General features: G+C 54.0%; 1 protein-coding gene and 1 long non-coding RNA gene across 4 annotated transcripts in view; one reads left to right on the forward strand and one right to left on the reverse strand.

Moving 5' to 3' along the window:
- The window catches only part of LOC112546677 (uncharacterized), a 28,767-nt gene extending 27,736 nt beyond the window's left edge, over positions 1–1,031 (reverse strand). The window contains exon 1 of the long non-coding RNA XR_003090390.2: positions 665–1,031. This is a non-coding gene — a long non-coding RNA (uncharacterized LOC112546677). The remainder of the gene's footprint in view (positions 1–664) is intronic.
- Positions 1–12,496, forward strand: part of MTMR7 (myotubularin related protein 7) — a 77,746-nt gene that overhangs the window by 17,061 nt on the left and 48,189 nt on the right. The window lies entirely within an intron of this gene.

Genomic DNA, 12,496 nt, shown 5'->3' on the forward strand with positions numbered 1-12,496 from the left:
CTGTAAACCTCATTCCATGAGGAATAATGGACTGTAATAATCCCTGTCAGCGGGAGGCCATGCTGACACACTATGAGCTGCCAGAGTACAGGGCCTCAGGCCTGACTACAGGCCAAATATCAGTTATAGAGGCCATGCCCTTGTTCGGGGCAGCGCAGCAAACAATCATTTAAGCAGTTTTAGGTAAACCCAGAGGCAGTTTTATGAGCCCAGGCCCTGGGTCAGGGCAGGGCAACAAACAAACAGTTAGTTTATGGGTTTTAAGGCTCCAGTTTGGGAGGCCAGGCCCAGCGTGAGGGTGAGCCAGCAATCTGTAAGCAAACGGTCCATAAACAATTAAACAATCCAAATAGTTCAGAGCCCAGGCCTGTCTACAGGCTGAGCCAGGGGTCTAGTCTCCTTGCTGGCGGAGAGTCGACAAGTGCAGGGGTTTCTCTTCCTACAGGAAGACGCAGGCTCGCCCACTCCACACCAGCTCAGGGCTCTAGCAGTGGCAGCGTGGTGGCCACTGGGTCGGCAGGGATCCGAGCCACAACACGCTGACCAGGTATATTGGTCAGTGGGGATCCGAACCATAACATGCTGTCCAGCTGACCTCCAGCTCCTCAGCCGCCCTGGGGTCGTCTTCCCCTGGGCCACTACCCCATTCCTCCTGGAGGCCTACCTGATTCGGGTGCTCTTCCTCGGGATCAGCTGGGGACGGAGGTGCTGGCAGTGTGTCCATAGGCTCTGGGTCCTGTTCGGGTAAAGGTCCAGGTGGTCCAGCCCAGTTGTCTGGGCCTGGCAAGAGTCCTGGGGGTCTGGGTAAATCTGTGGGCCCAGGCAGCGGCCTCCATGGCCTTGTCCAGTTATTAGGGTCCACCAGTGGCCATGGCAGCCCGGGCCAGTTCTCAGGACCCGGCAGTGGCCCTAGCGGCCTAACCAAGTCTTCCCTCTGAGGGCAGGGTGGCAGGACCTTTCTCTTCAGGGCTGGGGCCTTTGGCCTGCTCTGCAGCTGAGCTCCAACTGAGCTTGGAGCTCCTCTTTTTAGACCTCCGGCCCTGCCTTTCTGTTTCCTGTGGACGGGGCTGGGTTGTTCTGGTACTGCCAACCTAGGAGTCTTTGGAAGAGTTTCCTCATCTGGGTCACTGGGAGGCCACGCTGACTCACTGGAGGAACATTTTGTAATAGTGATTTATTTTGAAATAAGTGCTGTGTAGACAGCGCCGAATTTTGAAATACGCTATTTTGAGCTATGGGTGCAGTATAGATGCACCCAAAGAGAACCGGTAGCTCTAAGATTTCATTAAGTTGATCAAAGGAGTCAAATCTTACACAGGACTTGCTCATCACAATCATGCAACTAATAGAGAATAAAAAAGGGAGTCATCTCAGAGACTCACCTATATGCAGTCCAAATTCCAAATAAATAAACATATAGATCGGAAAGGGGTTTACAGCAGGGCTATTCAACTTTGGAAGCTCCAGGAGCCACAATGCCGAGGGTCACTGCACATGCTGAGGGCTGCAACTTAAGTGTGATTGCATATACATGTAAATATATATGCAAATATATGCAAATAGCTTCTTTAGCACCGACGTGCATGAATACAAAGATTAAGGCAAAACTACACTACATGCAGGCCCCATGTAGGTCAGTTCTGCTGATATTAATAAAATGTAATATTTACTCAATTTCCACCCATATGACAGACAGCACTTTTAATGAGCAATGGCAGTCCAGGAATTTAACTACTAAAACACCTATCAACAGAAGACCATTATATTGACTACTTTTTTGTTTTGGCTCCCACCTGCGGGCTGCATGTTGAGCTCCATGTAAACCCAAACTGCACTGCAGGCCGCAAACAAATGGGCTGTGGGCTGCATATGGCCCGCTGGCCACGTGTTGTGTAGTCCTGGATTACAGGAACAGGTCCAAACAATGCAAATGTACAATATTTCCCTTAAGAAGTGGTAGCCATAAAGCCCTATCCATGCTAACAGTTCTAAACTTTATGGGTTTAAACTGTATAGTGTGGATTGCGTCCCCTTGACAGAGTTACTATACTATGCCAGCATTGAGTCCTGTGTTGGGAGTTTAGAGTTCAGCACGATCCCGATTTAGCTCAGTTCACATTGCTTCTAGAAATAGTGCTAGATGCACAAAAATAGTTCCCAGAGGGCTAGTTTATTAGTAAATCTGTTTTCAGAAATGGTTTAGCTTTCTGCCAGTGCAGTTGAAGCTTGACATAGATCATGTGAGCACTTGCCAAGACAAATCAGTGAATCATGGCAGTTTTTACTGAGCCAAATTTTGAGGTCCTCACTAATTGTAACTCTTTCTTTACTTAACTCACTGAAGTCACTGAGTAAACATTAAGGACACTATGTTCCTTTTCTCTTACAAACATACCTTTTTTTTCCCTTTGCTTCAGTAGCTTGATAAGAAATAATTCTAGTTTGTTCTGAACCACACTAGAGATGTAAAATCCTGTTTAATTCGTTTACCAGTTAAAAATTAAGTTTAATGAGTTAACTAATTAAATCAGGGCAGGTGGAAGGGGAGTTCCAGCCTAGCTGGGCTGGAGTGGCTCCTGCTGCCTGCCATGGCCAGGATGGAGCGGCCTCTTCGCCATGGGCCTCGGCCATTCCATGCCAGCTGTTTCCAGTCCTGGGCAAGGCTGCTGGCTCCCAGCCCGTGCAGAGCTAGCAGAGCCATGAGCCCCATGTGCGGTTGGAAGTGGCAGCCCTGTGCGGGGCCAGAAACTGACAGCTCCATGTGGGGGGCCTAGTAGTGTTGGTGCAGCCTTCCATTCATGGCAGACCACAGGCACTGGGCTGCTTCCCGGGTACCAGTTAACCAGTTACCTGTTAACATCCCCAGTCCATGTACTCTGAAAAGCCTAATAATGATTTGGGTGCAGCTGTTGTATAAAAGGAAGCAGAGTAGCTCAGTCTGGACTAACAGCTGAGGAAGTAGAATACACAGTGGGGGCTTCAGCCCAGGAAGTGCCAGAGGCTCAGACAAGGGAACCAGCGATGTTGAAGCTCATGCAGTGACCCAGACACTGGCAGTGGTTTGTTGGAACCCAGGATCACTGGGTGCATGGGCATTAGGTATGTAAGGTAGGGGAAGACTTTGCCTTCTCAAACCACCAGGCATAGTCCTGCCTGCACTCTGCCCCCAGAACACCTGCTGTAGGTGCTCTGCAGGTTGGGTTGCCAGGAGTCCAATATTTTCGCCTCCTGTCCGGTAAAAAAATTCAGAGAATACCAGACACCTAAGATGTCTGGTATTTTCTGTTTTTTTTCCCCCTGGCCAGGAGGCGAAAATGCCGAGCACCTGGCAACCCTACAAACACTCAGCGCCCAACACCCCCAGTTCCCCGACCCCAGGCCCCATGCTTACCTGGTTCTGCAAGGCTGCCAGCACAAAATGGCTGCTGACCAGGGGGGGGGGGTCTTAGTGCTCAACCGCTCCCCTGTTCCTATCCCTGCACTCATTCTTAAAGGGACATGCTATTTTAATGCTGTTTTATTTTCTTTTGCTCAACAACTTTGGTCTCCCCCCCCTTTTTTTTCCTTCAACAGAATTTTTTCTCGGTGGCTTTTTGGGGGGGGGGAACGTTCGGTATTTTTGTTTCAACCATCTGGCAACCCTATCTGGGGGTGGAGTGTTGCTGCCTCCAGAGCCCACCCTCCCAGTGCTCCAGGCCTGGGGAGGCCAGGCCTGGCCATGTGGTGCAAACTCCTTCCTCTTCCAGTGCTCCGAGGCTGGGTTGGGCTGGGCGCTTAAGAGGGTAGGCTGGGCTTGGGTGTGCTGTGTGGCGTGTCACAGTATGCCTTCCACTGTGGCTGGAGAGACTGAGATGAGCACGTGCCCATTTCCCCACTCCCCCCTCCCATGGCTGGAAGGGGGAAGCACACAACCCAGGGGGTGGAGAAGGGGTAGGGCCTAGCAGAAGGGGCGGGGCTGGAGGTGGGGCTGGGGTCTTGCTTCCCTCAGCCCTGCCTTCACTGACCACCAGTGACTGGGAGCCATCAAAAGTCTGGGAACCCTGGAGATGCCCAGTGCTCAGTTACAAGGGACAAGGTAGGAAGTGGCCTAGGAGGATGTAGCAGCTGCACTCCTGGCAACAGTCAGCATGTTTTGATCTGGATCTCTGCTGTCTCAGTACAGGCAGTCCCCGGGTTACGTACAAGATAGGGACTGTAGGTTTGTTCTTAAGTTGAATCTGTATGTAAGTCGGAACTGGCATCCAGATTCCAGATTCAGCCGCTGCTGAAACTGACCAGCGGCTGACTACAGGAAGCCGGAGGAAGAGTTGCTCAACAGGCTGAATCAGGATGCCAGTTCTTACATAAAGTATGTCTACACTACTAACTTTCATAGGCGCTACACTAGCACTCCGTTAGTTCGAATTTAATTCGAACTAACGGAGCGCTTAGTTCGAACTAGGAAAACCTCATTCCACGAGGATTAAGCCTAGTTCGAACTAGTGGGAGGCTAGCCCTCCCCAGCTTTCCCTGGTGGCCACTCTGGGCACCACCAGGGAAACTCGTCTGCCCCCCTCCCGGCCCCGGAGCCCTTAAAGGGGCACGGGCTGGCTACGGTGCCCGTGTCAGGTGTAAGCCTGCCAGCACCCAGCCAGCAGACCCTGCACCTGGCACGGATTGAGCCACCCACCCGATGCCCCCCAACCCTCCGCCTCTTCCCGGGACCAGGCTGGCGGCTCCTGGGAGCTTGCCCGGGACCGCAGGAGGTGGGCACCCGCCTGGGCTAGTGCAGACATCGTGGCACAGGAAAGTAGATGGCTAGGGCAGGAGAGCTACCAGCCTGGCCACCCAGGAGCAGGTGTGCAAGAGAATCAAGGGGGTCCACTGAGACCCCCGACCCTGAGCCCTGAGCTTACAATGGCCGTCCTGGGTCAGACCAAAGGTCCATCTAGCCCAGTAGCCTGTCTCCCGGCAGCGGCCAACCCTAGGGACCCTGGAGGGGATGGACCGAAGACAGCAACCGAGCCATTTGTCTCGTGCCACCCCTCTCCAGCCTTCCACAAACCTTGGGCAGGGACACCACTCCTACCCCCTGGCTAATACCACTCCATGGACCCAACCTCCATGATTTGATCTCACTTCCCTTCAAACTCTGTTCTAGTTCTAGCCTTCACAGCCTCCTACAGCAAGGAGTTCCACAAGTTGACTCTTTGCTTCGTGAAGAACAACTTCCTGTTACTACTTTGAAGCCTGCTACCCATTCCTTTGCTTTGGTGTCCTCTAGTCCTTCTTTATGGGAACTAATGAAGAACTTTTCTGTATGCACCCTCTCCACCCAACTCCTGCTTTTAGAGACCTCTATCCTGTCCCCCCTCCGTCTCCTCTTTTCTAAGCTGAAAAGTCCCAGTCTCTTTAGCCTCTCTTCATATGGGACCTGTTCCCAACCCCTGATCAATTTAGTTGCCCTCCCCTCTCCCAGCCTCTCTCTTCCCCTCTCCTACCTCCTTTTCCCAGTCTCCCCCAGTTTTGTTCAATAAAGACAGATTCCATTTTGGAAGACACATTATCTTTATTTTGTACATCAAGAAGAGGGGCTAGGGAAGGGTAAGTGGAAGGAGGTGAGGGAGGAATGGGGCATGAGCCCCCGATGGGGAGGACTGGGCTGACTCTGCTGGCTTCTGGGGGTGGAAGCTCTCCTGCAGCCCCCCAATTGCCCCCTCTCTCCAGATGGCAGCCTGTGGCAAGTGCAGCCGGGCTGATGGCTGAGTGGTGTGATGTGCCCAGTGTGAGTAGTCCGGACAATCCAAGCCAGGACTGCTTTGCAAGCGGGGCACCCCTGAAAACTGTCTGTCTGGGGTGGGGGTCGGGACCCTTTAAGCACAGCCCTCGGCTAGCCTGAGACAGCATCTCCACGCTCTAAGTCCTCCTCTGATGCCCTGCCGGCACTGCTTCCGGCCATCCTTAAGCCCGGTTCAGGGTCCACTTAATGTGGACATGCTAGTTTGAATTAGCAAAACGCTAATTCGAACTAGTTTTTTAGTCTGGATCCGTTAGTTCGAATTAGGTTAGTTCGAATTAACGTTGTAGTGTAGACATACCCATACAGATTCAACTTAAGAACCCCAGGCATCCCCAAGTCAGCTGCTGCTGAAATTGATCAGCGGCTGATTCCAGGAAGACGGGGCAGAGCAACTCTGCCTCGGGCTTCCTGTAGTCAGTGTTGGTCAGTTTTAGCAGCGGCTGACTTGGGGACGCCTGCAGACCAGGGAGACCGGGAGCAAAGCCTCTGAGGACGCTGGCAGCGGGACAGCCACGTCGTGTCCGGGCTGTCCGCTGCCCGCGTGCTCCCCGGCTTTGCTCCCCGTCTCCCTGGTCTGGGGAGACGTGGAGCAAAGCCGCGGAGTACGCGGGCAGCAGACAGCCCAGATGTGCCGCGGCTGTCCCGCTGCCGGCGTCCTCAGAGGCTTTGCTTCCCGTCTCCCTGGTCTGCTGGTCTTCAGCAGACCAGGGAGACGGGCAGCAAACCCCGTTCGTAACTGCGGATCCGACATAAGTCAGATCCGCGTAACTCAGGGACTGCCTGTATTAGAAACCCTCACCACTGATAGGAGCCTGAGCTGGGAACTGGTGGAGCACCAAGGGTCCAGATCACTGTACCCTGGCCGTCAAACCCTAGGAGGTGGTGTGCTTCCCTGAATGGCTGCTGCTGGACTGCTCAGCTCCAAGAGAGGAGGCAACCCTGTTGACTGACCATTAGGCCTTATAGCCATAAGGTCATGGGCAGTCAAGCGGACATATTCACAGGGTGCATTCACTCTGCACTGGATGGGGTATATTCCTCCCATTACATGGTTCTTTTTAGAATGTCAGCTTAAAAATACTTCGTATCTGAATCACTGTTTTGTGTGATATTCAGTTGGCTTTTTTCATGGTATCCCATCTTTCACTTGATACCAAATGTTTACTGGGGTTGTGTTGTGATTCTTCCATTCTTCCTTTCTCTAATATGTGACCTCTGAAGTATATGGTCCTGGGAAAAGACTTCACCCAGGCTTTCTAGCAGTTTTATTTTTGCTTAAAAGAGATTATAACTGGCCTTGTGGGAGCTTACTTGATTTTATGATTTAAGAATTTTCCTACCACACTGGCAAAAGATGGTTTTGAAAGCTTCTGTATAAAATCATGGTGATTTCTCTTTCCTATTTTGTAAAGTGGATCAATACACTCAATCTGGATACTACATGCATGTGGTTTTCAGGTGATGGCATTATTCTGTTTTTGACTTAATTTCTAGCAATTCTCCAGAAGTCTGCAAATGTGCTATTGCGAATTCATACTTTGAATTTTGATATATCACTCTCCAGGCAGCTTATAACACACTCTTATCAGCATACTTGGGACTTTTCTGTGTTGCTAAAACCAAGTTAAAATACTGATTCTCCTATTCCTCTTTTTTTAACACTGCACGTGATCCTCTCCACCGGGGGCTTGTGCCTCATTCCTCCCTCACGTCCTTCCACTTACCCTCCCTAGCCCCCCTTCCTGATGTCAAATAAAAGACATGTATGTTCAAAAATAGAAACTGGGTTTATTGAACAAAACTGGGGGGGGGGAGATGATGAACCTCTGGGGAGACTGGGAAAAGGAGATGGGAGAGGGGAAGAGAGAGGGTGGAAGAGGGGAGGGGGAAACCTGGGAGGAGGGAGCTGGAAGGGGGAAGCAAGGGGAAGAAGGGGGAGGGGAAGCTCTGGGCTCAGGGTTGGGGTTCTCGCCAGACCAACCTGACTTTCATGCTAACCTACTCCTGGGTTCGCATGTGGCCTTTGGTGGCCAGGCTGGCAACTATCCTACCATAGACGGCCATGTTCCCCCATCTAGGGCTGAGATCATGGACTTTGGGGGCATCCCCCCCAAACCTGAATAAGGCCCATGATCTCCACCCTGGACCAGGAAGGCGCCTGCCTTCTCCAGCCCCTGTCAGGCTCCTGGGAGCTGGCAGACTGCTCCTGGGGAGCGGTGGAGGGCTGACTGCCAGTGGCTTGCTGGCTCATGTTTTGGGGCCACTGGGTCAGAGGCCCCGGTGGCCACTGCTGGCTCTGGGCTGGCAGGCTTGGAGCTGGCATAGGCACTGTTGCCAGGGTCTACCCCTTTAATGGCTCTGGGGCTAGGGGAGAGAAGAGTAAGTTTTCCTGGTTGTGCCCAGAGTGGCCACCAGGGCACCCTGGAAAGGCTGGAAGCCCCCTATTTCGATATAAGTGTCGACACAGCACTTATTTTGAAATAGCTATTTCGAATTTGGCGTTATTCCTCTTAGAATGAGGTTTACTAAATTCGAAATAAGCGCTCCTATATTTCGAATTAATTTAGAAATAGCGGTTTGGTTGTGTAGACTCTAGTAAAGTTATTTAGAAATAACAGCTGTTATTTCGAAATAACTTTGCTGTGTAGACATACCCTATGTTAATTGGCCATTCAGACTAACATTTCTGAGCTTGTGTAGGATACCTTCTCCATTGCACACCTGGAGAACAGCTTATTGAATATTTTTCCCCATTCACATTGTGTCTCAGGGCTATATTTTATTTTGGATCAGAAGTCAAGTCAATCCCAAGTCCTCCAGAATTCTTTCTTTAGGTAATATTTGCATACATGCTCACTGCCCAGTCTTCCTTTCTAGCACCCCGACTTCGTCTGCCATTTCTATCTCTCTGGCACTGTTGGCGCACACAAGAAAAGCTCTGGAGAGAAGAAATAAGTATACCAACAAAGGGGGTACAGCAGGTTCACTATAAAAGAGGCCCTGATGCTGCAGGAAAAATGGCACATGGTTATACAGTGGAGTGTTCTAAATGATATGGTGAGCTGCACCTCACACCTTAGTCTTGTGGAAAATTACAGACTGTGCCAAGCTGATAGAAGACAGAAGTTTATTTCAATGAACACTGGACCAATATAACACTGAACTGCATCAACAGTGTTTGCCCTTTGTAGTAGTTGTGTTTTATGCACTAAATACCTGAGCCCTTCCCTTCTAACAAGAATGGGGTTCAGCCTTACCTGTATACTATACCAAAACTACATACACTTTTAATTTCAGAGATGAATTCTAATGTAGTCAGCTTTGGTTAGTTATGATCTCAGTAGTTCTTCAATAGCAGCAAAACCAACTCATCTGGCCCCTGGAGCACTGTGCAAAGCCGCTCCCTCCCAACCCCCCCACTCTGTGGCCAGACAGAAGCGAGTGGGGGGTGCTGCAGAGGCCAGGCGTGGGAACGGGTTAGTGGGGCAGAGAGCACGGGACGCTGCTCGGTTTGTGCACGGGAAGGGGCTGCCATGGCGTACAGGGTGGGGAGTGCAGCAGGGACCGGGCAGGCATGAGGTGGGACTCGCAGGATGCAGCAACGGGGTAGGACAGGGAGGGATAGGGGATGGAGCAATCAGGGGTGCTGCAGGGCCCAGGCATGGGGAGGGATAGGGGATGGAGCAATCGGGGGTGCTGCAGGGCCCAGGCATGGGGAGGGATAGGGGATGGAGCAATCGGGGGTGCTGCAGGGCCCAGGCATGGGGAGGGATAGGGGATGGAGCAATCGGGGGTGCTGCAGGGCCCAGGCATGGGGAAGGATAGGGGATGGAGCAATCGGGGGTGCTGCAGGGCCCAGGCCCGGGGAGGGATAGGGGATGGAGCAATCGGGGGTGCTGCAGGGCCCAGGCATGGGGAGGGATAGGGGATGGAGCAATCAGGGGTACTGCAGGGCCCAGGCATGGGGAGGGATAGGGGATGGAGCAATCGGGGGTGCTGCAGGGCCCAGGCCCGGGGAGGGATAGGGGATGGAGCAATCAGGGGTACTGCAGGGCCCAGGCATGGGGAGGGATAGGGGATGGAGCAATCGGGGGTGCTGCAGGGCCCAGGCATGGGGAAGGATAGGGGATGGAGCAATCGGGGGTACTGCAGGGCCCAGGCATGGGGAGGGATAGGGGATGGAGCAATCGGGGGTGCTGCAGGGCCCAGGCATGGGGAGGGATAGGGGATGGAGCAATCAGGGGTACTGCAGGGCCCAGGCATGGGGAGGGATAGGGGATGGAGCAATCGGGGGTGCTGCAGGGCCCAGGCCCGGGGAGGGATAGGGGATGGAGCAATCGGGGGTGCTGCAGGGCCCAGGCATGGGGAAGGATAGGGGATGGAGCAATCAGGGGTGCTGCAGGGCCCAGGCATGGGGAAGGATAGGGGATGGAGCAATCAGGGGTGCTGCAGGGCCCAGGCATGGGGAAGGATAGGGGATGGAGCAATCAGGGGTGCTGCAGGGCCCAGGCATGGGGAAGGATAGGGGATGGAGCAATCAGGGGTGCTGCAGGGCCCAGGCATGGGGAGGGATAGGGGATGGAGCAATCAGGGGTGCTGCAGGGCCCAGGCCCGGGGAAGGATAGGGGATGGAGCAATCGGGGGTGCTGCAGGGCCCAGGCATGGGGAAGGATAGGGGATGGAGCAATCAGGGGTGCTGCAGGGCCCAGGCATGGGGAAGGATAGGGGATGGAGCAATCGGGGGTGCTGCAGGGCCCAGGCATGGGGAGGGATAGGGGATGGAGCAATCGGGGGTGCTGCAGGGCCCAGGCATGGGGAAGGATAGGGGATGGAGCAATCGGGGGTGCTGCAGGGCCCAGGCATGGGGAAGGATAGGGGATGGAGCAATCGGGTGCTGCAGGGCCCAGGCATGGGGAGGGATAGGGGATGGAGCAATCGGGGGTGCTGCAGGGCCCAGGCATGGGGAAGGATAGGGGATGGAGCAATCGGGTGCTGCAGGGCCCAGGCATGGGGAGGGATAGGGGATGGAGCAATCGGGGGTGCTGCAGGGCCCAGGCATGGGGAAGGATAGGGGATGGAGCAATCGGGTGCCTCAGGGCCCAGGCATGGGGAGGGATAGGGGATGGAGCAATCAGGGGTGCTGCAGGGCCCAGGCATGGGGAAGGATAGGGGATGGAGCAATCGGGGGTGCTGCAGGGCCCAGGCATGGGGAAGGATAGGAGATGGAGCAATCGGGGGTGCTGCAGGGCCCAGGCATGGGGAAGGATAGGGGATGGAGCAATCGGGTGCTGCAGGGCCCAGGCATGGGGAGGGATAGGGGATGGAGCAATCAGGGGTGCTGCAGGGCCCAGGCATGGGGAGGGATAGGGGATGGAGCAATCGGGGGTGCTGCAGGGCCCAGGCATGGGGAAGGATAGGGGATGGAGCAATCAGGGGTGCTGCAGGGCCCAGGCATGGGGAAGGATAGGGGATGGAGCAATCGGGGGTGCTGCAGGGCCCAGGCATGGGGAAGGATAGGGGATGGAGCAATCGGGGGTGCTGTAGGGCCCAGGCATGGGGAAGGATAGGGGATGGAGCAATCAGGGGTACTGCAGGGCCCAGGCATGGGGAAGGATAGGGGATGGAGCAATCAGGGGTGCTGCAGGGCCCAGGCATGGGGAAGAATAGGGGATGGAGCAATCAGGGGTGCTGCAGGGCCCAGGCATGGGGAAGGATAGGGGATGGAGCAATCGGGGGTGCTGCAGGGCCCAGGCATGGGGAAGGATAGGGGATGGAGCAATCGGGGGTGCTGTAGGGCCCAGGCATGGGGAGGGATAGGGGATGGAGCAATCGGGGGTGCTGCAGGGCCCAGGCATGGGGAAGGATAGGGGATGGAGCAATCGGGGGTGCTGCAGGGCCCAGGCATGGGGAAGGATAGGGGATGGAGCAGTCGGGGGTGCTGCAGGGCCCAGGCATGGGGAAGGATAGGGGATGGAGCAGTCGGGGGTGCTGCAGGGCCCAGGCATGGGGAAGGATAGGGGATGGAGCAGTCAGGAATTGCTACAGAGGCTGGGCATGGGGAGGAGTTGGCAAGGGGCAGAAGGCGGGTTCACTGAATGGACTGGGCATGGGGAGAGGTTGTCAGGGTGCAAGGGCTGGGTGTTCTGCAGGGACTGGGGTGGGTACGGGGAGGGAAAGATGGTGTAGCATGCGGGAATCTCTGTATGGGCTGAGGCAGGCACAGGGAGGGTCTGGCGGGTGCCACCAGTGGGAGGGGCGCTGCAGGGTCTGGGCTCAAGGAGAGGTTGTTGGGGCACAGTGGGCAGGGGTCGGGCCTGGGGAGGGGCTGTCAGGTGCAGGAGTCACTGCAGGGACTGGATTGTTTTTGGATGGATGTTTTTTATTTTGGGGGGTTTTTGTGTTTATTATTTTGTTTTGTTATGTTAAGTTGGTTTTGATTATGAATATTTTATCAGCGTCAGCAGGCGTCATCAGGCTCTCTCAGCAAAGCAAAAGCAGCCAGAGAGAGAGGGGTTGACGAGTGTAGTGAGCAGGGGCTGCAGCCCCCTACTTGTTATTTATTATTAATTATTATTATTATTATTATTTATTTTATACTCGGGATGGTTCTTTTGTCTGTTTGTTTTAAATAAATACCTTTCCCAACATACAAAATCTTTAATCATACAAAGAGGAAAGCTACTATCTAAAATTAATTTTCATCAGTCATCAATAAAT

This window comes from Pelodiscus sinensis, chromosome 5 (genome assembly GCF_049634645.1).
Source record: "Pelodiscus sinensis isolate JC-2024 chromosome 5, ASM4963464v1, whole genome shotgun sequence".
Lineage (NCBI taxonomy): Eukaryota > Metazoa > Chordata > Testudines > Trionychidae > Pelodiscus > Pelodiscus sinensis.